Genomic DNA, 19,990 nt, shown 5'->3' with positions numbered 1-19,990 from the left:
GTATCACCTACTTGAGAACCATAAGTGAGCGTGCATTGTAGGTAAGCATCGCGCATTCCTCGGTAGTATAGTGGTTAGTATCCCCGCCTGTCACGCGGGAGACCGGGGTTCGATTCCCCGCCGGGGAGGTGCGATTTTTATATCGCAAAAGTTGCACGTGTGGCCCGAAAGGACATTAACGTTGTGATCGAGAAATGTAGTTGCTGCAGAATCGTAAGAAAGTCTGCGTCTTAGGAAGTGTTTCTCGTATTCTTCACACCACGTCGTCGTCGTTTCACAACTTACAGGGTTTGCTGTTGACGCTGAATCATCGCACCCGAGGCTTAGTGAACGAGCTCGAAGCACCCAAGAAAAAGAATAATTTTAGCAGAGCGTGGTTTCGATCCACGGACCTCTGGGTTACGGGCCCAGCACGCTTCCACTGCGCCACTCTGCTGCGTGCAGGCGTTCGCCCTCTTCGGTGCGTGACAAGGGACACTTGGAAAAGCGTTGTCTGCGTCGCGTACCGATTAATTAACTGTGTGACATCTCTCAGCTTGACTTGTCTCGACTTTGCTCGACTGACGCTACGCTGACGCTTGCACGAAGCGATATTTACCACGATCGTCTCGAGATGCAGCTGCGAGATGCTCAGGATTGACATTGCACTGCACGCAGGCGGAAACATTCGAATGCACTGCCTAGCTACGCGCCCGCAACTAACAAAATGCCGACCCTGCCAGGATTCGAACCTGGAATCTTCTGATCCGTAGTCAGACGCGTTATCCGTTGCGCCACAGGGCCACTGTTCGCGTTTCGTAGTAAGAGGCGGGTACACATCGCGGAGCAACGTGTTCTCGGTGGCTCGCCAACTGCGTGTCGTCCACTGACAACGGCGGCGCGGCCACTCCGGTCTTCCGCACTCTGCAGGGAGCTGCCAAGGAAGGCCTCTCTCCTCTAGCTGCTCGGCCATGGTGCGCCTGCATAGCTTAGAGCTTGCCACACATCTGCCCTCGCCGTTGGACAGGTAGCAGACGGCAAGGCGCGCGTTTTCTGCAATTTTTCGGTGATGACAAGCGGCTGATATGCTTGTAAGTGTAGCATATGAAACAAGAATCGTATGAAGCATCCGTAGACAGGTGCTAAAGTCGCAGTATGGCCGCAGGTGACGGTCGTATGATGGGTCTGTAGCCACAACAGGTTGGCAGCAAAGCGAATACCGCTAACTGAAAGCACCCTGCCGTAGCCCCAGTGGCGCAATTGGTTAGCGCACGGTACTTATAAGGCAGTAGCCGTGAGCAATGCCGGGGTTGTGAGTTCGAGCCTCACCTGGGGCATACTTTTATTTCGTAGCAGCTGACTCTGAAAGCATCGGGACGCTAGATTTGAGATGTATCACCTACTTGAGAACCATAAGTGAGCGTGCATTGTAGGTAAGCATCGCGCATTCCTCGGTAGTATAGTGGTTAGTATCCCCGCCTGTCACGCGGGAGACCGGGGTTCGATTCCCCGCCGGGGAGGTGCGATTTTTATATCGCAAAAGTTGCACGTGTGGCCCGAAAGGACATTAACGTTGTGATCGAGAAATGTAGTTGCTGCAGAATCGTAAGAAAGTCTGCGTCTTAGGAAGTGTTTCTCGTATTCTTCACACCACGTCGTCGTCGTTTCACAACTTACAGGGTTTGCTGTTGACGCTGAATCATCGCACCCGAGGCTTAGTGAACGAGCTCGAAGCACCCAAGAAAAAGAATAATTTTAGCAGAGCGTGGTTTCGATCCACGGACCTCTGGGTTATGGGCCCAGCACGCTTCCACTGCGCCACTCTGCTGCGTGCAGGCGTTCGCCCTCTTCGGTGCGAGACATGGGACACTTGGAAAAGCGTTGTCTGCGTCGCGTACCGATTAATTAACTGTGTGACATCTCTCAGCTTGACTTGTCTCGACTTTGCTCGACTGACGCTACGCTGACGCTTGCACGAAGCGATATTTACCACGATCGTCTCGAGATGCAGCTGCGAGATGCTCAGGATTGACATTGCACTGCACGCAGGCGGAAACATTCGAATGCACTGCCTAGCTACGCGCCCGCAACTAACAAAATGCCGACCCTGCCAGGATTCGAACCTGGAATCTTCTGATCCGTAGTCAGACGCGTTATCCGTTGCGCCACAGGGCCACTGTTCGCGTTTCGTAGTAAGAGGCGGGTACACATCGCGGAGCAACGTGTTCTCGGTGGCTCGCCAACTGCGTGTCGTCCACTGACAACGGCGGCGCGGCCACTCCGGTCTTCCGCACTCTGCAGGGAGCTGCCAAGGAAGGCATCTCTCCTCTAGCTGCTCGGCCATGGTGCGCCTGCATAGCTTAGAGCTTGCCACACATCTGCCCTCGCCGTTGGACAGGTAGCAGACGGCAAGGCGCGCGTTTTCTGCAATTTTTCGGTGATGACAAGCGGCTGATATGCTTGTAAGTGTAGCATATGAAACAAGAATCGTATGAAGCATCCGTAGACAGGTGCTAAAGTCGCAGTATGGCCGCAGGTGACGGTCGTATGATGGGTCTGTAGCCACAACAGGTTGGCAGCAAAGCGAATACCGCTAACTGAAAGCACCCTGCCGTAGCCCCAGTGGCGCAATTGGTTAGCGCACGGTACTTATAAGGCAGTAGCCGTGAGCAATGCCGGGGTTGTGAGTTCGAGCCTCACCTGGGGCATACTTTTATTTCGTAGCAGCTGACTCTGAAAGCATCGGGACGCTAGATTTGAGATGTATCACCTACTTGAGAATCATAAGTGAGCGTGCATTGTAGGTAAGCATCGCGCATTCCTCGGTAGTATAGTGGTTAGTATCCCCGCCTGTCACGCGGGAGACCGGGGTTCGATTCGCCGCCGGGGAGGTGCGATTTTTATATCGCAAAAGTTGCACGTGTGGCCCGAAAGGACATTAACGTTGTGATCGAGAAATGTAGTTGCTGCAGAATCGTAAGAAAGTCTGCGTCTTAGGAAGTGTTTCTCGTATTCTTCACACCACGTCGTCGTCGTTTCACAACTTACAGGGTTTGCTGTTGACGCTGAATCATCGCACCCGAGGCTTAGTGAACGAGCTCGAAGCACCCAAGAAAAAGAATAATTTTAGCAGAGCGTGGTTTCGATCCACGGACCTCTGGGTTATGGGCCCAGCACGCTTCCACTGCGCCACTCTGCTGCGTGCAGGCGTTCGCCCTCTTCGGTGCGAGACATGGGACACTTGGAAAAGCGTTGTCTGCGTCGCGTACCGATTAATTAACTGTGTGACATCTCTCAGCTTGACTTGTCTCGACTTTGCTCGACTGACGCTACGCTGACGCTTGCACGAAGCGATATTTACCACGATCGTCTCGAGATGCAGCTGCGAGATGCTCAGGATTGACATTGCACTGCACGCAGGCGGAAACATTCGAATGCACTGCCTAGCTACGCGCCCGCAACTAACAAAATGCCGACCCTGCCAGGATTCGAACCTGGAATCTTCTGATCCGTAGTCAGACGCGTTATCCGTTGCGCCACAGGGCCACTGTTCGCGTTTCGTAGTAAGAGGCGGGTACACATCGCGGAGCAACGTGTTCTCGGTGGCTCGCCAACTGCGTGTCGTCCACTGACAACGGCGGCGCGGCCACTCCGGTCTTCCGCACTCTGCAGGGAGCTGCCAAGGAAGGCATCTCTCCTCTAGCTGCTCGGCCATGGTGCGCCTGCATAGCTTAGAGCTTGCCACACATCTGCCCTCGCCGTTGGACAGGTAGCAGACGGCAAGGCGCGCGTTTTCTGCAATTTTTCGGTGATGACAAGCGGCTGATATGCTTGTAAGTGTAGCATATGAAACAAGAATCGTATGAAGCATCCGTAGACAGGTGCTAAAGTCGCAGTATGGCCGCAGGTGACGGTCGTATGATGGGTCTGTAGCCACAACAGGTTGGCAGCAAAGCGAATACCGCTAACTGAAAGCACCCTGCCGTAGCCCCAGTGGCGCAATTGGTTAGCGCACGGTACTTATAAGGCAGTAGCCGTGAGCAATGCCGGGGTTGTGAGTTCGAGCCTCACCTGGGGCATACTTTTATTTCGTAGCAGCTGACTCTGAAAGCATCGGGACGCTAGATTTGAGATGTATCACCTACTTGAGAACCATAAGTGAGCGTGCATTGTAGGTAAGCATCGCGCATTCCTCGGTAGTATAGTGGTTAGTATCCCCGCCTGTCACGCGGGAGACCGGGGTTCGATTCCCCGCCGGGGAGGTGCGATTTTTATATCGCAAAAGTTGCACGTGTGGCCCGAAAGGACATTAACGTTGTGATCGAGAAATGTAGTTGCTGCAGAATCGTAAGAAAGTCTGCGTCTTAGGAAGTGTTTCTCGTATTCTTCACACCACGTCGTCGTCGTTTCACAACTTACAGGGTTTGCTGTTGACGCTGAATCATCGCACCCGAGGCTTAGTGAACGAGCTCGAAGCACCCAAGAAAAAGAATAATTTTAGCAGAGCGTGGTTTCGATCCACGGACCTCTGGGTTACGGGCCCAGCACGCTTCCACTGCGCCACTCTGCTGCGTGCAGGCGTTCGCCCTCTTCGGTGCGTGACAAGGGACACTTGGAAAAGCGTTGTCTGCGTCGCGTACCGATTAATTAACTGTGTGACATCTCTCAGCTTGACTTGTCTCGACTTTGCTCGACTGACGCTACGCTGACGCTTGCACGAAGCGATATTTACCACGATCGTCTCGAGATGCAGCTGCGAGATGCTCAGGATTGACATTGCACTGCACGCAGGCGGAAACATTCGAATGCACTGCCTAGCTACGCGCCCGCAACTAACAAAATGCCGACCCTGCCAGGATTCGAACCTGGAATCTTCTGATCCGTAGTCAGACGCGTTATCCGTTGCGCCACAGGGCCACTGTTCGCGTTTCGTAGTAAGAGGCGGGTACACATCGCGGAGCAACGTGTTCTCGGTGGCTCGCCAACTGCGTGTCGTCCACTGACAACGGCGGCGCGGCCACTCCGGTCTTCCGCACTCTGCAGGGAGCTGCCAAGGAAGGCCTCTCTCCTCTAGCTGCTCGGCCATGGTGCGCCTGCATAGCTTAGAGCTTGCCACACATCTGCCCTCGCCGTTGGACAGGTAGCAGACGGCAAGGCGCGCGTTTTCTGCAATTTTTCGGTGATGACAAGCGGCTGATATGCTTGTAAGTGTAGCATATGAAACAAGAATCGTATGAAGCATCCGTAGACAGGTGCTAAAGTCGCAGTATGGCCGCAGGTGACGGTCGTATGATGGGTCTGTAGCCACAACAGGTTGGCAGCAAAGCGAATACCGCTAACTGAAAGCACCCTGCCGTAGCCCCAGTGGCGCAATTGGTTAGCGCACGGTACTTATAAGGCAGTAGCCGTGAGCAATGCCGGGGTTGTGAGTTCGAGCCTCACCTGGGGCATACTTTTATTTCGTAGCAGCTGACTCTGAAAGCATCGGGACGCTAGATTTGAGATGTATCACCTACTTGAGAACCATAAGTGAGCGTGCATTGTAGGTAAGCATCGCGCATTCCTCGGTAGTATAGTGGTTAGTATCCCCGCCTGTCACGCGGGAGACCGGGGTTCGATTCCCCGCCGGGGAGGTGCGATTTTTATATCGCAAAAGTTGCACGTGTGGCCCGAAAGGACATTAACGTTGTGATCGAGAAATGTAGTTGCTGCAGAATCGTAAGAAAGTCTGCGTCTTAGGAAGTGTTTCTCGTATTCTTCACACCACGTCGTCGTCGTTTCACAACTTACAGGGTTTGCTGTTGACGCTGAATCATCGCACCCGAGGCTTAGTGAACGAGCTCGAAGCACCCAAGAAAAAGAATAATTTTAGCAGAGCGTGGTTTCGATCCACGGACCTCTGGGTTATGGGCCCAGCACGCTTCCACTGCGCCACTCTGCTGCGTGCAGGCGTTCGCCCTCTTCGGTGCGAGACATGGGACACTTGGAAAAGCGTTGTCTGCGTCGCGTACCGATTAATTAACTGTGTGACATCTCTCAGCTTGACTTGTCTCGACTTTGCTCGACTGACGCTACGCTGACGCTTGCACGAAGCGATATTTACCACGATCGTCTCGAGATGCAGCTGCGAGATGCTCAGGATTGACATTGCACTGCACGCAGGCGGAAACATTCGAATGCACTGCCTAGCTACGCGCCCGCAACTAACAAAATGCCGACCCTGCCAGGATTCGAACCTGGAATCTTCTGATCCGTAGTCAGACGCGTTATCCGTTGCGCCACAGGGCCACTGTTCGCGTTTCGTAGTAAGAGGCGGGTACACATCGCGGAGCAACGTGTTCTCGGTGGCTCGCCAACTGCGTGTCGTCCACTGACAACGGCGGCGCGGCCACTCCGGTCTTCCGCACTCTGCAGGGAGCTGCCAAGGAAGGCATCTCTCCTCTAGCTGCTCGGCCATGGTGCGCCTGCATAGCTTAGAGCTTGCCACACATCTGCCCTCGCCGTTGGACAGGTAGCAGACGGCAAGGCGCGCGTTTTCTGCAATTTTTCGGTGATGACAAGCGGCTGATATGCTTGTAAGTGTAGCATATGAAACAAGAATCGTATGAAGCATCCGTAGACAGGTGCTAAAGTCGCAGTATGGCCGCAGGTGACGGTCGTATGATGGGTCTGTAGCCACAACAGGTTGGCAGCAAAGCGAATACCGCTAACTGAAAGCACCCTGCCGTAGCCCCAGTGGCGCAATTGGTTAGCGCACGGTACTTATAAGGCAGTAGCCGTGAGCAATGCCGGGGTTGTGAGTTCGAGCCTCACCTGGGGCATACTTTTATTTCGTAGCAGCTGACTCTGAAAGCATCGGGACGCTAGATTTGAGATGTATCACCTACTTGAGAATCATAAGTGAGCGTGCATTGTAGGTAAGCATCGCGCATTCCTCGGTAGTATAGTGGTTAGTATCCCCGCCTGTCACGCGGGAGACCGGGGTTCGATTCCCCGCCGGGGAGGTGCGATTTTTATATCGCAAAAGTTGCACGTGTGGCCCGAAAGGACATTAACGTTGTGATCGAGAAATGTAGTTGCTGCAGAATCGTAAGAAAGTCTGCGTCTTAGGAAGTGTTTCTCGTATTCTTCACACCACGTCGTCGTCGTTTCACAACTTACAGGGTTTGCTGTTGACGCTGAATCATCGCACCCGAGGCTTAGTGAACGAGCTCGAAGCACCCAAGAAAAAGAATAATTTTAGCAGAGCGTGGTTTCGATCCACGGACCTCTGGGTTATGGGCCCAGCACGCTTCCACTGCGCCACTCTGCTGCGTGCAGGAGTTCGCCCTCTTCGGTGCGTGACATGGGACACTTGGAAAAGCGTTGTCTGCGTCGCGTACCGATTAATTAACTGTGTGACATCTCTCAGCTTGACTTGTCTCGACTTTGCTCGACTGACGCTACGCTGACGCTTGCACGAAGCGATATTTACCACGATCGTCTCGAGATGCAGCTGCGAGATGCTCAGGATTGACATTGCACTGCACGCAGGCGGAAACATTCGAATGCACTGCCTAGCTACGCGCCCGCAACTAACAAAATGCCGACCCTGCCAGGATTCGAACCTGGAATCTTCTGATCCGTAGTCAGACGCGTTATCCGTTGCGCCACAGGGCCACTGTTCGCGTTCCGTAGTAAGAGGCGGGTACACATCGCGGAGCAACGTGTTCTCGGTGGCTCGCCAACTGCGTGTCGTCCACTGACAACGGCGGCGCGGCCACTCCGGTCTTCCGCACTCTGCAGGGAGCTGCCAAGGAAGGCATCTCTCCTCTAGCTGCTCGGCCATGGTGCGCCTGCATAGCTTAGAGCTTGCCACACATCTGCCCTCGCCGTTGGACAGGTAGCAGACGGCAAGGCGCGCGTTTTCTGCAATTTTTCGGTGATGACAAGCGGCTGATATGCTTGTAAGTGTAGCATATGAAACAAGAATCGTATGAAGCATCCGTAGACAGGTGCTAAAGTCGCAGTATGGCCGCAGGTGACGGTCGTATGATGGGTCTGTAGCCACAACAGGTTGGCAGCAAAGCGAATACCGCTAACTGAAAGCACACTACCGTAGCCCCAGTGGCGCAATTGGTTAGCGCACGGTACTTATAAGGCAGTAGCCGTGAGCAATGCCGGGGTTGTGAGTTCGAGCCTCACCTGGGGCATACTTTTATTTCGTAGCAGCTGACTCTGAAAGCATCGGGACGCTAGATTTGAGATGTATCACCTACTTGAGAATCATAAGTGAGCGTGCATTGTAGGTAAGCATCGCGCATTCCTCGGTAGTATAGTGGTTAGTATCCCCGCCTGTCACGCGGGAGACCGGGGTTCGATTCCCCGCCGGGGAGGTGCGATTTTTATATCGCAAAAGTTGCACGTGTGGCCCGAAAGGACATTAACGTTGTGATCGAGAAATGTAGTTGCTGCAGAATCGTAAGAAAGTCTGCGTCTTAGGAAGTGTTTCTCGTATTCTTCACACCACGTCGTCGTCGTTTCACAACTTACAGGGTTTGCTGTTGACGCTGAATCATCGCACCCGAGGCTTAGTGAACGAGCTCGAAGCACCCAAGAAAAAGAATAATTTTAGCAGAGCGTGGTTTCGATCCACGGACCTCTGGGTTATGGGCCCAGCACGCTTCCACTGCGCCACTCTGCTGCGTGCAGGCGTTCGCCCTCTTCGGTGCGAGACATGGGACACTTGGAAAAGCGTTGTCTGCGTCGCGTACCGATTAATTAACTGTGTGACATCTCTCAGCTTGACTTGTCTCGACTTTGCTCGACTGACGCTACGCTGACGCTTGCACGAAGCGATATTTACCACGATCGTCTCGAGATGCAGCTGCGAGATGCTCAGGATTGACATTGCACTGCACGCAGGCGGAAACATTCGAATGCACTGCCTAGCTACGCGCCCGCAACTAACAAAATGCCGACCCTGCCAGGATTCGAACCTGGAATCTTCTGATCCGTAGTCAGACGCGTTATCCGTTGCGCCACAGGGCCACTGTTCGCGTTTCGTAGTAAGAGGCGGGTACACATCGCGGAGCAACGTGTTCTCGGTGGCTCGCCAACTGCGTGTCGTCCACTGACAACGGCGGCGCGGCCACTCCGGTCTTCCGCACTCTGCAGGGAGCTGCCAAGGAAGGCATCTCTCCTCTAGCTGCTCGGCCATGGTGCGCCTGCATAGCTTAGAGCTTGCCACACATCTGCCCTCGCCGTTGGACAGGTAGCAGACGGCAAGGCGCGCGTTTTCTGCAATTTTTCGGTGATGACAAGCGGCTGATATGCTTGTAAGTGTAGCATATGAAACAAGAATCGTATGAAGCATCCGTAGACAGGTGCTAAAGTCGCAGTATGGCCGCAGGTGACGGTCGTATGATGGGTCTGTAGCCACAACAGGTTGGCAGCAAAGCGAATACCGCTAACTGAAAGCACCCTGCCGTAGCCCCAGTGGCGCAATTGGTTAGCGCACGGTACTTATAAGGCAGTAGCCGTGAGCAATGCCGGGGTTGTGAGTTCGAGCCTCACCTGGGGCATACTTTTATTTCGTAGCAGCTGACTCTGAAAGCATCGGGACGCTAGATTTGAGATGTATCACCTACTTGAGAATCATAAGTGAGCGTGCATTGTAGGTAAGCATCGCGCATTCCTCGGTAGTATAGTGGTTAGTATCCCCGCCTGTCACGCGGGAGACCGGGGTTCGATTCCCCGCCGGGGAGGTGCGATTTTTATATCGCAAAAGTTGCACGTGTGGCCCGAAAGGACATTAACGTTGTGATCGAGAAATGTAGTTGCTGCAGAATCGTAAGAAAGTCTGCGTCTTAGGAAGTGTTTCTCGTATTCTTCACACCACGTCGTCGTCGTTTCACAACTTACAGGGTTTGCTGTTGACGCTGAATCATCGCACCCGAGGCTTAGTGAACGAGCTCGAAGCACCCAAGAAAAAGAATAATTTTAGCAGAGCGTGGTTTCGATCCACGGACCTCTGGGTTATGGGCCCAGCACGCTTCCACTGCGCCACTCTGCTGCGTGCAGGCGTTCGCCCTCTTCGGTGCGTGACATGGGACACTTGGAAAAGCGTTGTCTGCGTCGCGTACCGATTAATTAACTGTGTGACATCTCTCAGCTTGACTTGTCTCGACTGACGCTACGCTGACGCTTGCACGAAGCGATATTTACCACGATCGTCTCGAGATGCAGCTGCGAGATGCTCAGGATTGACATTGCACTGCACGCAGGCGGAAACATTCGAATGCACTGCCTAGCTACGCGCCCGCAACTAACAAAATGCCGACCCTGCCAGGATTCGAACCTGGAATCTTCTGATCCGTAGTCAGACGCGTTATCCGTTGCGCCACAGGGCCACTGTTCGCGTTCCGTAGTAAGAGGCGGGTACACATCGCGGAGCAACGTGTTCTCGGTGGCTCGCCAACTGCGTGTCGTCCACTGACAACGGCGGCGCGGCCACTCCGGTCTTCCGCACTCTGCAGGGAGCTGCCAAGGAAGGCATCTCTCCTCTAGCTGCTCGGCCATGGTGCGCCTGCATAGCTTAGAGCTTGCCACACATCTGCCCTCGCCGTTGGACAGGTAGCAGACGGCAAGGCGCGCGTTTTCTGCAATTTTTCGGTGATGACAAGCGGCTGATATGCTTGTAAGTGTAGCATATGAAACAAGAATCGTATGAAGCATCCGTAGACAGGTGCTAAAGTCGCAGTATGGCCGCAGGTGACGGTCGTATGATGGGTCTGTAGCCACAACAGGTTGGCAGCAAAGCGAATACCGCTAACTGAAAGCACCCTACCGTAGCCCCAGTGGCGCAATTGGTTAGCGCACGGTACTTATAAGGCAGTAGCCGTGAGCAATGCCGGGGTTGTGAGTTCGAGCCTCACCTGGGGCATACTTTTATTTCGTAGCAGCTGACTCTGAAAGCATCGGGACGCTAGATTTGAGATGTATCACCTACTTGAGAATCATAAGTGAGCGTGCATTGTAGGTAAGCATCGCGCATTCCTCGGTAGTATAGTGGTTAGTATCCCCGCCTGTCACGCGGGAGACCGGGGTTCGATTCCCCGCCGGGGAGGTGCGATTTTTATATCGCAAAAGTTGCACGTGTGGCCCGAAAGGACATTAACGTTGTGATCGAGAAATGTAGTTGCTGCAGAATCGTAAGAAAGTCTGCGTCTTAGGAAGTGTTTCTCGTATTCTTCACACCACGTCGTCGTCGTTTCACAACTTACAGGGTTTGCTGTTGACGCTGAATCATCGCACCCGAGGCTTAGTGAACGAGCTCGAAGCACCCAAGAAAAAGAATAATTTTAGCAGAGCGTGGTTTCGATCCACGGACCTCTGGGTTATGGGCCCAGCACGCTTCCACTGCGCCACTCTGCTGCGTGCAGGCGTTCGCCCTCTTCGGTGCGAGACATGGGACACTTGGAAAAGCGTTGTCTGCGTCGCGTACCGATTAATTAACTGTGTGACATCTCTCAGCTTGACTTGTCTCGACTTTGCTCGACTGACGCTACGCTGACGCTTGCACGAAGCGATATTTACCACGATCGTCTCGAGATGCAGCTGCGAGATGCTCAGGATTGACATTGCACTGCACGCAGGCGGAAACATTCGAATGCACTGCCTAGCTACGCGCCCGCAACTAACAAAATGCCGACCCTGCCAGGATTCGAACCTGGAATCTTCTGATCCGTAGTCAGACGCGTTATCCGTTGCGCCACAGGGCCACTGTTCGCGTTTCGTAGTAAGAGGCGGGTACACATCGCGGAGCAACGTGTTCTCGGTGGCTCGCCAACTGCGTGTCGTCCACTGACAACGGCGGCGCGGCCACTCCGGTCTTCCGCACTCTGCAGGGAGCTGCCAAGGAAGGCATCTCTCCTCTAGCTGCTCGGCCATGGTGCGCCTGCATAGCTTAGAGCTTGCCACACATCTGCCCTCGCCGTTGGACAGGTAGCAGACGGCAAGGCGCGCGTTTTCTGCAATTTTTCGGTGATGACAAGCGGCTGATATGCTTGTAAGTGTAGCATATGAAACAAGAATCCTATGAAGCATCCGTAGACAGGTGCTAAAGTCGCAGTATGGCCGCAGGTGACGGTCGTATGATGGGTCTGTAGCCACAACAGGTTGGCAGCAAAGCGAATACCGCTAACTGAAAGCACCCTGCCGTAGCCCCAGTGGCGCAATTGGTTAGCGCACGGTACTTATAAGGCAGTAGCCGTGAGCAATGCCGGGGTTGTGAGTTCGAGCCTCACCTGGGGCATACTTTTATTTCGTAGCAGCTGACTCTGAAAGCATCGGGACGCTAGATTTGAGATGTATCACCTACTTGAGAACCATAAGTGAGCGTGCATTGTAGGTAAGCATCGCGCATTCCTCGGTAGTATAGTGGTTAGTATCCCCGCCTGTCACGCGGGATACCGGGGTTCGATTCCCCGCCGGGGAGGTGCGATTTTTATATCGCAAAAGTTGCACGTGTGGCCCGAAAGGACATTAACGTTGTGATCGAGAAATGTAGTTGCTGCAGAATCGTAAGAAAGTCTGCGTCTTAGGAAGTGTTTCTCGTATTCTTCACACCACGTCGTCGTCGTTTCACAACTTACAGGGTTTGCTGTTGACGCTGAATCATCGCACCCGAGGCTTAGTGAACGAGCTCGAAGCACCCAAGAAAAAGAATAATTTTAGCAGAGCGTGGTTTCGATCCACGGACCTCTGGGTTATGGGCCCAGCACGCTTCCACTGCGCCACTCTGCTGCGTGCATGCGTTCGCCCTCTTCGGTGCGTGACATGGGACACTTGGAAAAGCGTTGTCTGCGTCGCGTACCGATTAATTAACTGTGTGACATCTCTCAGCTTGACTTGTCTCGACTTTGCTCGACTGACGCTACGCTGACGCTTGCACGAAGCGATATTTACCACGATCGTCTCGAGATGCAGCTGCGAGATGCTCAGGATTGACATTGCACTGCACGCAGGCGGAAACATTCGAATGCACTGCCTAGCTACGCGCCCGCAACTAACAAAATGCCGACCCTGCCAGGATTCGAACCTGGAATCTTCTGATCCGTAGTCAGACGCGTTATCCGTTGCGCCACAGGGCCACTGTTCGCGTTCCGTAGTAAGAGGCGGGTACACATCGCGGAGCAACGTGTTCTCGGTGGCTCGCCAACTGCGTGTCGTCCACTGACAACGGCGGCGCGGCCACTCCGGTCTTCCGCACTCTGCAGGGAGCTGCCAAGGAAGGCATCTCTCCTCTAGCTGCTCGGCCATGGTGCGCCTGCATAGCTTAGAGCTTGCCACACATCTGCCCTCGCCGTTGGACAGGTAGCAGACGGCAAGGCGCGCGTTTTCTGCAATTTTTCGGTGATGACAAGCGGCTGATATGCTTGTAAGTGTAGCATATGAAACAAGAATCGTATGAAGCATCCGTAGACAGGTGCTAAAGTCGCAGTATGGCCGCAGGTGACGGTCGTATGATGGGTCTGTAGCCACAACAGGTTGGCAGCAAAGCGAATACCGCTAACTGAAAGCACCCTGCCGTAGCCCCAGTGGCGCAATTGGTTAGCGCACGGTACTTATAAGGCAGTAGCCGTGAGCAATGCCGGGGTTGTGAGTTCGAGCCTCACCTGGGGCATACTTTTATTTCGTAGCAGCTGACTCTGAAAGCATCGGGACGCTAGATTTGAGATGTATCACCTACTTGAGAATCATAAGTGAGCGTGCATTGTAGGTAAGCATCGCGCATTCCTCGGTAGTATAGTGGTTAGTATCCCCGCCTGTCACGCGGGAGACCGGGGTTCGATTCCCCGCCGGGGAGGTGCGATTTTTATATCGCAAAAGTTGCACGTGTGGCCCGAAAGGACATTAACGTTGTGATCGAGAAATGTAGTTGCTGCAGAATCGTAAGAAAGTCTGCGTCTTAGGAAGTGTTTCTCGTATTCTTCACACCACGTCGTCGTCGTTTCACAACTTACAGGGTTTGCTGTTGACGCTGAATCATCGCACCCGAGGCTTAGTGAACGAGCTCGAAGCACCCAAGAAAAAGAATAATTTTAGCAGAGCGTGGTTTCGATCCACGGACCTCTGGGTTATGGGCCCAGCACGCTTCCACTGCGCCACTCTGCTGCGAGCAGGCGTTCGCCCTCTTCGGTGCGTGACATGGGACACTTGGAAAAGCGTTGTCTGCGTCGCGTACCGATTAATTAACTGTGTGACATCTCTCAGCTTGACTTGTCTCGACTGACGCTACGCTGACGCTTGCACGAAGCGATATTTACCACGATCGTCTCGAGATGCAGCTGCGAGATGCTCAGGATTGACATTGCACTGCACGCAGGCGGAAACATTCGAATGCACTGCCTAGCTACGCGCCCGCAACTAACAAAATGCCGACCCTGCCAGGATTCGAACCTGGAATCTTCTGATCCGTAGTCAGACGCGTTATCCGTTGCGCCACAGGGCCACTGTTCGCGTTTCGTAGTAAGAGGCGGGTACACATCGCGGAGCAACGTGTTCTCGGTGGCTCGCCAACTGCGTGTCGTCCACTGACAACGGCGGCGCGGCCACTCCGGTCTTCCGCACTCTGCAGGGAGCTGCCAAGGAAGGCATCTCTCCTCTAGCTGCTCGGCCATGGTGCGCCTGCATAGCTTAGAGCTTGCCACACATCTGCCCTCGCCGTTGGACAGGTAGCAGACGGCAAGGCGCGCGTTTTCTGCAATTTTTCGGTGATGACAAGCGGCTGATATGCTTGTAAGTGTAGCATATGAAACAAGAATCGTATGAAGCATCCGTAGACAGGTGCTAAAGTCGCAGTATGGCCGCAGGTGACGGTCGTATGATGGGTCTGTAGCCACAACAGGTTGGCAGCAAAGCGAATACCGCTAACTGAAAGCACCCTGCCGTAGCCCCAGTGGCGCAATTGGTTAGCGCACGGTACTTATAAGGCAGTAGCCGTGACCAATGCCGGGGTTGTGAGTTCGAGCCTCACCTGGGGCATACTTTTATTTCGTAGCAGCTGACTCTGAAAGCATCGGGACGCTAGATTTGAGATGTATCACCTACTTGAGAACCATAAGTGAGCGTGCATTGTAGGTAAGCATCGCGCATTCCTCGGTAGTATAGTGGTTAGTATCCCCGCCTGTCACGCGGGATACCGGGGTTCGATTCCCCGCCGGGGAGGTGCGATTTTTATATCGCAAAAGTTGCACGTGTGGCCCGAAAGGACATTAACGTTGTGATCGAGAAATGTAGTTGCTGCAGAATCGTAAGAAAGTCTGCGTCTTAGGAAGTGTTTCTCGTATTCTTCACACCACGTCGTCGTCGTTTCACAACTTACAGGGTTTGCTGTTGACGCTGAATCATCGCACCCGAGGCTTAGTGAACGAGCTCGAAGCACCCAAGAAAAAGAATAATTTTAGCAGAGCGTGGTTTCGATCCACGGACCTCTGGGTTATGGGCCCAGCACGCTTCCACTGCGCCACTCTGCTGCGTGCATGCGTTCGCCCTCTTCGGTGCGTGACATGGGACACTTGGAAAAGCGTTGTCTGCGTCGCGTACCGATTAATTAACTGTGTGACATCTCTCAGCTTGACTTGTCTCGACTTTGCTCGACTGACGCTACGCTGACGCTTGCACGAAGCGATATTTACCACGATCGTCTCGAGATGCAGCTGCGAGATGCTCAGGATTGACATTGCACTGCACGCAGGCGGAAACATTCGAATGCACTGCCTAGCTACGCGCCCGCAACTAACAAAATGCCGACCCTGCCAGGATTCGAACCTGGAATCTTCTGATCCGTAGTCAGACGCGTTATCCGTTGCGCCACAGGGCCACTGTTCGCGTTCCGTAGTAAGAGGCGGGTACACATCGCGGAGCAACGTGTTCTCGGTGGCTCGCCAACTGCGTGTCGTCCACTGACAACGGCGGCGCGGCCACTCCGGTCTTCCGCACTCTGCAGGGAGCTGCCAAGGAAGGCATCTCTCCTCTAGCTGCTCGGCCATGGTGCGCCTGCATAGCTTAGAGCTTGCCACACATCTGCCCTCGCCGTTGGACAGGTAGCAGACGGCAAGGCGCGCGTTTTCTGCAATTTTTCGGTGATGACAAGCGGCTGATATGCTTGTAAGTGTAGCATATGAAACAAGAATCGTATGAAGCATCCGTAGACAGGTGCTAAAGTCGCAGTATGGCCGCAGGTGACGGTCGTATGATGGGTCTGTAGCCACAACAGGTTGGCAGCAAAGCGAATACCGCTAACTGAAAGCACCCTGCCGTAGCCCCAGTGGCGCAATTGGTTAGCGCACGGTACTTATAAGGCAGTAGCCGTGAGCAATGCCGGGGTTGTGAGTTCGAGCCTCACCTGGGGCATACTTTTATTTCGTAGCAGCTGACTCTGAAAGCATCGGGACGCTAGATTTGAGATGTATCACCTACTTGAGAATCATAAGTGAGCGTGCATTGTAGGTAAGCATCGCGCATTCCTCGGTAGTATAGTGGTTAGTATCCCCGCCTGTCACGCGGGAGACCGGGGTTCGATTCCCCGCCGGGGAGGTGCGATTTTTATATCGCAAAAGTTGCACGTGTGGCCCGAAAGGACATTAACGTTGTGATCGAGAAATGTAGTTGCTGCAGAATCGTAAGAAAGTCTGCGTCTTAGGAAGTGTTTCTCGTATTCTTCACACCACGTCGTCGTCGTTTCACAACTTACAGGGTTTGCTGTTGACGCTGAATCATCGCACCCGAGGCTTAGTGAACGAGCTCGAAGCACCCAAGAAAAAGAATAATTTTAGCAGAGCGTGGTTTCGATCCACGGACCTCTGGGTTATGGGCCCAGCACGCTTCCACTGCGCCACTCTGCTGCGAGCAGGCGTTCGCCCTCTTCGGTGCGTGACATGGGACACTTGGAAAAGCGTTGTCTGCGTCGCGTACCGATTAATTAACTGTGTGACATCTCTCAGCTTGACTTGTCTCGACTGACGCTACGCTGACGCTTGCACGAAGCGATATTTACCACGATCGTCTCGAGATGCAGCTGCGAGATGCTCAGGATTGACATTGCACTGCACGCAGGCGGAAACATTCGAATGCACTGCCTAGCTACGCGCCCGCAACTAACAAAATGCCGACCCTGCCAGGATTCGAACCTGGAATCTTCTGATCCGTAGTCAGACGCGTTATCCGTTGCGCCACAGGGCCACTGTTCGCGTTTCGTAGTAAGAGGCGGGTACACATCGCGGAGCAACGTGTTCTCGGTGGCTCGCCAACTGCGTGTCGTCCACTGACAACGGCGGCGCGGCCACTCCGGTCTTCCGCACTCTGCAGGGAGCTGCCAAGGAAGGCATCTCTCCTCTAGCTGCTCGGCCATGGTGCGCCTGCATAGCTTAGAGCTTGCCACACATCTGCCCTCGCCGTTGGACAGGTAGCAGACGGCAAGGCGCGCGTTTTCTGCAATTTTTCGGTGATGACAAGCGGCTGATATGCTTGTAAGTGTAGCATATGAAACAAGAATCGTATGAAGCATCCGTAGACAGGTGCTAAAGTCGCAGTATGGCCGCAGGTGACGGTCGTATGATGGGTCTGTAGCCACAACAGGTTGGCAGCAAAGCGAATACCGCTAACTGAAAGCACCCTGCCGTAGCCCCAGTGGCGCAATTGGTTAGCGCACGGTACTTATAAGGCAGTAGCCGTGACCAATGCCGGGGTTGTGAGTTCGAGCCTCACCTGGGGCATACTTTTATTTCGTAGCAGCTGACTCTGAAAGCATCGGGACGCTAGATTTGAGATGTATCACCTACTTGAGAACCATAAGTGAGCGTGCATTGTAGGTAAGCATCGCGCATTCCTCGGTAGTATAGTGGTTAGTATCCCCGCCTGTCACGCGGGAGACCGGGGTTCGATTCCCCGCCGGGGAGGTGCGATTTTTATATCGCAAAAGTTGCACGTGTGGCCCGAAAGGACATTAACGTTGTGATCGAGAAATGTAGTTGCTGCAGAATCGTAAGAAAGTCTGCGTCTTAGGAAGTGTTTCTCGTATTCTTCACACCACGTCGTCGTCGTTTCACAACTTACAGGGTTTGCTGTTGACGCTGAATCATCGCACCCGAGGCTTAGTGAACGAGCTCGAAGCACCCAACAAAAAGAATAATTTTAGCAGAGCGTGGTTTCGATCCACGGACCTCTGGGTTATGGGCCCAGCACGCTTCCACTGCGCCACTCTGCTGCGTGCAGGCGTTCGCCCTCTTCGGTGCGTGACATGGGACACTTGGAAAAGCGTTGTCTGCGTCGCGTACCGATTAATTAACTGTGTGACATCTCTCAGCTTGACTTGTCTCGACTTTGCTCGACTGACGCTACGCTGACGCTTGCACGAAGCGATATTTACCACGATCGTCTCGAGATGCAGCTGCGAGATGCTCAGGATTGACATTGCACTGCACGCAGGCGGAAACATTCGAATGCACTGCCTAGCTACGCGCCCGCAACTAACAAAATGCCGACCCTGCCAGGATTCGAACCTGGAATCTTCTGATCCGTAGTCAGACGCGTTATCCGTTGCGCCACAGGGCCACTGTTCGCGTTCCGTAGTAAGAGGCGGGTACACATCGCGGAGCAACGTGTTCTCGGTGGCTCGCCAACTGCGTGTCGTCCACTGACAACGGCGGCGCGGCCACTCCGGTCTTCCGCACTCTGCAGGGAGCTGCCAAGGAAGGCATCTCTCCTCTAGCTGCTCGGCCATGGTGCGCCTGCATAGCTTAGAGCTTGCCACACATCTGCCCTCGCCGTTGGACAGGTAGCAGACGGCAAGGCGCGCGTTTTCTGCAATTTTTCGGTGATGACAAGCGGCTGATATGCTTGTAAGTGTAGCATATGAAACAAGAATCGTATGAAGCATCCGTAGACAGGTGCTAAAGTCGCAGTATGGCCGCAGGTGACGGTCGTATGATGGGTCTGTAGCCACAACAGGTTGGCAGCAAAGCGAATACCGCTAACTGAAAGCACCCTGCCGTAGCCCCAGTGGCGCAATTGGTTAGCGCACGGTACTTATAAGGCAGTAGCCGTGAGCAATGCCGGGGTTGTGAGTTCGAGCCTCACCTGGGGCATACTTTTATTTCGTAGCAGCTGACTCTGAAAGCATCGGGACGCTAGATTTGAGATGTATCACCTACTTGAGAATCATAAGTGAGCGTGCATTGTAGGTAAGCATCGCGCATTCCTCGGTAGTATAGTGGTTAGTATCCCCGCCTGTCACGCGGGAGACCGGGGTTCGATTCCCCGCCGGGGAGGTGCGATTTTTATATCGCAAAAGTTGCACGTGTGGCCCGAAAGGACATTAACGTTGTGATCGAGAAATGTAGTTGCTGCAGAATCGTAAGAAAGTCTGCGTCTTAGGAAGTGTTTCTCGTATTCTTCACACCACGTCGTCGTCGTTTCACAACTTACAGGGTTTGCTGTTGACGCTGAATCATCGCACCCGAGGCTTAGTGAACGAGCTCGAAGCACCCAAGAAAAAGAATAATTTTAGCAGAGCGTGGTTTCGATCCACGGACCTCTGGGTTATGGGCCCAGCACGCTTCCACTGCGCCACTCTGCTGCGAGCAGGCGTTCGCCCTCTTCGGTGCGTGACATGGGACACTTGGAAAAGCGTTGTCTGCGTCGCGTACCGATTAATTAACTGTGTGACATCTCTCAGCTTGACTTGTCTCGACTGACGCTACGCTGACGCTTGCACGAAGCGATATTTACCACGATCGTCTCGAGATGCAGCTGCGAGATGCTCAGGATTGACATTGCACTGCACGCAGGCGGAAACATTCGAATGCACTGCCTAGCTACGCGCCCGCAACTAACAAAATGCCGACCCTGCCAGGATTCGAACCTGGAATCTTCTGATCCGTAGTCAGACGCGTTATCCGTTGCGCCACAGGGCCACTGTTCGCGTTCCGTAGTAAGAGGCGGGTACACATCGCGGAGCAACGTGTTC

The 19,990-nt window shown here is 53.8% G+C and overlaps 46 non-coding genes across 46 annotated transcripts; 29 read left to right on the top strand and 17 right to left on the bottom strand.

Moving 5' to 3' along the window:
- Positions 1-56: 56 nt before the first annotated feature.
- Positions 57-128, top strand: Trnad-guc. The gene has a single exon. It is a non-coding gene; the product is annotated as a tRNA-Asp (tRNA).
- Positions 129-364: 236 nt separating this feature from the next.
- Trnat-cgu lies at positions 365-436 on the bottom strand. Its single transcript has one exon. It is a non-coding gene; the product is annotated as a tRNA-Thr (tRNA).
- Positions 437-710: 274 nt separating this feature from the next.
- Positions 711-783, bottom strand: Trnar-acg. Its single transcript has one exon. It is a non-coding gene; the product is annotated as a tRNA-Arg (tRNA).
- Positions 784-1,224: 441 nt separating this feature from the next.
- On the top strand, positions 1,225-1,316 carry Trnai-uau. The gene is given in 2 exon segments: positions 1,225-1,262; positions 1,281-1,316. It is a non-coding gene; the product is annotated as a tRNA-Ile (tRNA).
- A 111-nt stretch (positions 1,317-1,427) lies between these two features.
- Positions 1,428-1,499, top strand: Trnad-guc. The gene has a single exon. It is a non-coding gene; the product is annotated as a tRNA-Asp (tRNA).
- Positions 1,500-2,081: 582 nt separating this feature from the next.
- Trnar-acg lies at positions 2,082-2,154 on the bottom strand. The gene has a single exon. It is a non-coding gene; the product is annotated as a tRNA-Arg (tRNA).
- Positions 2,155-2,595: 441 nt separating this feature from the next.
- On the top strand, positions 2,596-2,687 carry Trnai-uau. The gene is given in 2 exon segments: positions 2,596-2,633; positions 2,652-2,687. It is a non-coding gene; the product is annotated as a tRNA-Ile (tRNA).
- A 111-nt stretch (positions 2,688-2,798) lies between these two features.
- Trnad-guc lies at positions 2,799-2,870 on the top strand. The gene has a single exon. It is a non-coding gene; the product is annotated as a tRNA-Asp (tRNA).
- Positions 2,871-3,452: 582 nt separating this feature from the next.
- Positions 3,453-3,525, bottom strand: Trnar-acg. The gene has a single exon. It is a non-coding gene; the product is annotated as a tRNA-Arg (tRNA).
- Positions 3,526-3,966: 441 nt separating this feature from the next.
- On the top strand, positions 3,967-4,058 carry Trnai-uau. The gene is given in 2 exon segments: positions 3,967-4,004; positions 4,023-4,058. It is a non-coding gene; the product is annotated as a tRNA-Ile (tRNA).
- Positions 4,059-4,169: 111 nt separating this feature from the next.
- On the top strand, positions 4,170-4,241 carry Trnad-guc. Its single transcript has one exon. It is a non-coding gene; the product is annotated as a tRNA-Asp (tRNA).
- A 236-nt stretch (positions 4,242-4,477) lies between these two features.
- On the bottom strand, positions 4,478-4,549 carry Trnat-cgu. Its single transcript has one exon. It is a non-coding gene; the product is annotated as a tRNA-Thr (tRNA).
- Positions 4,550-4,823: 274 nt separating this feature from the next.
- Trnar-acg lies at positions 4,824-4,896 on the bottom strand. The gene has a single exon. It is a non-coding gene; the product is annotated as a tRNA-Arg (tRNA).
- Positions 4,897-5,337: 441 nt separating this feature from the next.
- Trnai-uau lies at positions 5,338-5,429 on the top strand. Its single transcript is given in 2 exon segments — positions 5,338-5,375; positions 5,394-5,429. It is a non-coding gene; the product is annotated as a tRNA-Ile (tRNA).
- Positions 5,430-5,540: 111 nt separating this feature from the next.
- Positions 5,541-5,612, top strand: Trnad-guc. The gene has a single exon. It is a non-coding gene; the product is annotated as a tRNA-Asp (tRNA).
- A 582-nt stretch (positions 5,613-6,194) lies between these two features.
- Trnar-acg lies at positions 6,195-6,267 on the bottom strand. Its single transcript has one exon. It is a non-coding gene; the product is annotated as a tRNA-Arg (tRNA).
- A 441-nt stretch (positions 6,268-6,708) lies between these two features.
- Trnai-uau lies at positions 6,709-6,800 on the top strand. Its single transcript is given in 2 exon segments — positions 6,709-6,746; positions 6,765-6,800. It is a non-coding gene; the product is annotated as a tRNA-Ile (tRNA).
- Positions 6,801-6,911: 111 nt separating this feature from the next.
- On the top strand, positions 6,912-6,983 carry Trnad-guc. The gene has a single exon. It is a non-coding gene; the product is annotated as a tRNA-Asp (tRNA).
- A 582-nt stretch (positions 6,984-7,565) lies between these two features.
- On the bottom strand, positions 7,566-7,638 carry Trnar-acg. Its single transcript has one exon. It is a non-coding gene; the product is annotated as a tRNA-Arg (tRNA).
- Positions 7,639-8,079: 441 nt separating this feature from the next.
- Positions 8,080-8,171, top strand: Trnai-uau. Its single transcript is given in 2 exon segments — positions 8,080-8,117; positions 8,136-8,171. It is a non-coding gene; the product is annotated as a tRNA-Ile (tRNA).
- Positions 8,172-8,282: 111 nt separating this feature from the next.
- On the top strand, positions 8,283-8,354 carry Trnad-guc. The gene has a single exon. It is a non-coding gene; the product is annotated as a tRNA-Asp (tRNA).
- A 582-nt stretch (positions 8,355-8,936) lies between these two features.
- On the bottom strand, positions 8,937-9,009 carry Trnar-acg. Its single transcript has one exon. It is a non-coding gene; the product is annotated as a tRNA-Arg (tRNA).
- A 441-nt stretch (positions 9,010-9,450) lies between these two features.
- Positions 9,451-9,542, top strand: Trnai-uau. Its single transcript is given in 2 exon segments — positions 9,451-9,488; positions 9,507-9,542. It is a non-coding gene; the product is annotated as a tRNA-Ile (tRNA).
- Positions 9,543-9,653: 111 nt separating this feature from the next.
- Trnad-guc lies at positions 9,654-9,725 on the top strand. Its single transcript has one exon. It is a non-coding gene; the product is annotated as a tRNA-Asp (tRNA).
- Positions 9,726-10,297: 572 nt separating this feature from the next.
- Positions 10,298-10,370, bottom strand: Trnar-acg. The gene has a single exon. It is a non-coding gene; the product is annotated as a tRNA-Arg (tRNA).
- Positions 10,371-10,811: 441 nt separating this feature from the next.
- On the top strand, positions 10,812-10,903 carry Trnai-uau. The gene is given in 2 exon segments: positions 10,812-10,849; positions 10,868-10,903. It is a non-coding gene; the product is annotated as a tRNA-Ile (tRNA).
- A 111-nt stretch (positions 10,904-11,014) lies between these two features.
- On the top strand, positions 11,015-11,086 carry Trnad-guc. The gene has a single exon. It is a non-coding gene; the product is annotated as a tRNA-Asp (tRNA).
- Positions 11,087-11,668: 582 nt separating this feature from the next.
- Positions 11,669-11,741, bottom strand: Trnar-acg. Its single transcript has one exon. It is a non-coding gene; the product is annotated as a tRNA-Arg (tRNA).
- A 441-nt stretch (positions 11,742-12,182) lies between these two features.
- Trnai-uau lies at positions 12,183-12,274 on the top strand. Its single transcript is given in 2 exon segments — positions 12,183-12,220; positions 12,239-12,274. It is a non-coding gene; the product is annotated as a tRNA-Ile (tRNA).
- Positions 12,275-12,385: 111 nt separating this feature from the next.
- On the top strand, positions 12,386-12,457 carry Trnad-guc. The gene has a single exon. It is a non-coding gene; the product is annotated as a tRNA-Asp (tRNA).
- Positions 12,458-13,039: 582 nt separating this feature from the next.
- On the bottom strand, positions 13,040-13,112 carry Trnar-acg. The gene has a single exon. It is a non-coding gene; the product is annotated as a tRNA-Arg (tRNA).
- A 441-nt stretch (positions 13,113-13,553) lies between these two features.
- Positions 13,554-13,645, top strand: Trnai-uau. Its single transcript is given in 2 exon segments — positions 13,554-13,591; positions 13,610-13,645. It is a non-coding gene; the product is annotated as a tRNA-Ile (tRNA).
- A 111-nt stretch (positions 13,646-13,756) lies between these two features.
- On the top strand, positions 13,757-13,828 carry Trnad-guc. The gene has a single exon. It is a non-coding gene; the product is annotated as a tRNA-Asp (tRNA).
- A 572-nt stretch (positions 13,829-14,400) lies between these two features.
- Trnar-acg lies at positions 14,401-14,473 on the bottom strand. Its single transcript has one exon. It is a non-coding gene; the product is annotated as a tRNA-Arg (tRNA).
- A 441-nt stretch (positions 14,474-14,914) lies between these two features.
- On the top strand, positions 14,915-15,006 carry Trnai-uau. The gene is given in 2 exon segments: positions 14,915-14,952; positions 14,971-15,006. It is a non-coding gene; the product is annotated as a tRNA-Ile (tRNA).
- Positions 15,007-15,117: 111 nt separating this feature from the next.
- On the top strand, positions 15,118-15,189 carry Trnad-guc. Its single transcript has one exon. It is a non-coding gene; the product is annotated as a tRNA-Asp (tRNA).
- A 582-nt stretch (positions 15,190-15,771) lies between these two features.
- Positions 15,772-15,844, bottom strand: Trnar-acg. Its single transcript has one exon. It is a non-coding gene; the product is annotated as a tRNA-Arg (tRNA).
- A 441-nt stretch (positions 15,845-16,285) lies between these two features.
- On the top strand, positions 16,286-16,377 carry Trnai-uau. The gene is given in 2 exon segments: positions 16,286-16,323; positions 16,342-16,377. It is a non-coding gene; the product is annotated as a tRNA-Ile (tRNA).
- Positions 16,378-16,488: 111 nt separating this feature from the next.
- Trnad-guc lies at positions 16,489-16,560 on the top strand. The gene has a single exon. It is a non-coding gene; the product is annotated as a tRNA-Asp (tRNA).
- A 572-nt stretch (positions 16,561-17,132) lies between these two features.
- Trnar-acg lies at positions 17,133-17,205 on the bottom strand. Its single transcript has one exon. It is a non-coding gene; the product is annotated as a tRNA-Arg (tRNA).
- Positions 17,206-17,646: 441 nt separating this feature from the next.
- Positions 17,647-17,738, top strand: Trnai-uau. The gene is given in 2 exon segments: positions 17,647-17,684; positions 17,703-17,738. It is a non-coding gene; the product is annotated as a tRNA-Ile (tRNA).
- Positions 17,739-17,849: 111 nt separating this feature from the next.
- On the top strand, positions 17,850-17,921 carry Trnad-guc. Its single transcript has one exon. It is a non-coding gene; the product is annotated as a tRNA-Asp (tRNA).
- A 582-nt stretch (positions 17,922-18,503) lies between these two features.
- Trnar-acg lies at positions 18,504-18,576 on the bottom strand. The gene has a single exon. It is a non-coding gene; the product is annotated as a tRNA-Arg (tRNA).
- Positions 18,577-19,017: 441 nt separating this feature from the next.
- Positions 19,018-19,109, top strand: Trnai-uau. The gene is given in 2 exon segments: positions 19,018-19,055; positions 19,074-19,109. It is a non-coding gene; the product is annotated as a tRNA-Ile (tRNA).
- Positions 19,110-19,220: 111 nt separating this feature from the next.
- Trnad-guc lies at positions 19,221-19,292 on the top strand. Its single transcript has one exon. It is a non-coding gene; the product is annotated as a tRNA-Asp (tRNA).
- A 572-nt stretch (positions 19,293-19,864) lies between these two features.
- Trnar-acg lies at positions 19,865-19,937 on the bottom strand. Its single transcript has one exon. It is a non-coding gene; the product is annotated as a tRNA-Arg (tRNA).
- Between the last annotated feature and the right edge of the window lie 53 nt (positions 19,938-19,990).

This window comes from Schistocerca americana, chromosome 8, assembly GCF_021461395.2.
Source record: "Schistocerca americana isolate TAMUIC-IGC-003095 chromosome 8, iqSchAmer2.1, whole genome shotgun sequence".
NCBI lineage: Eukaryota > Metazoa > Arthropoda > Insecta > Orthoptera > Acrididae > Schistocerca > Schistocerca americana.
Note: the sequence above shows the minus strand (reverse complement) of the source record. Positions and strands in the feature narration are given on the sequence as shown.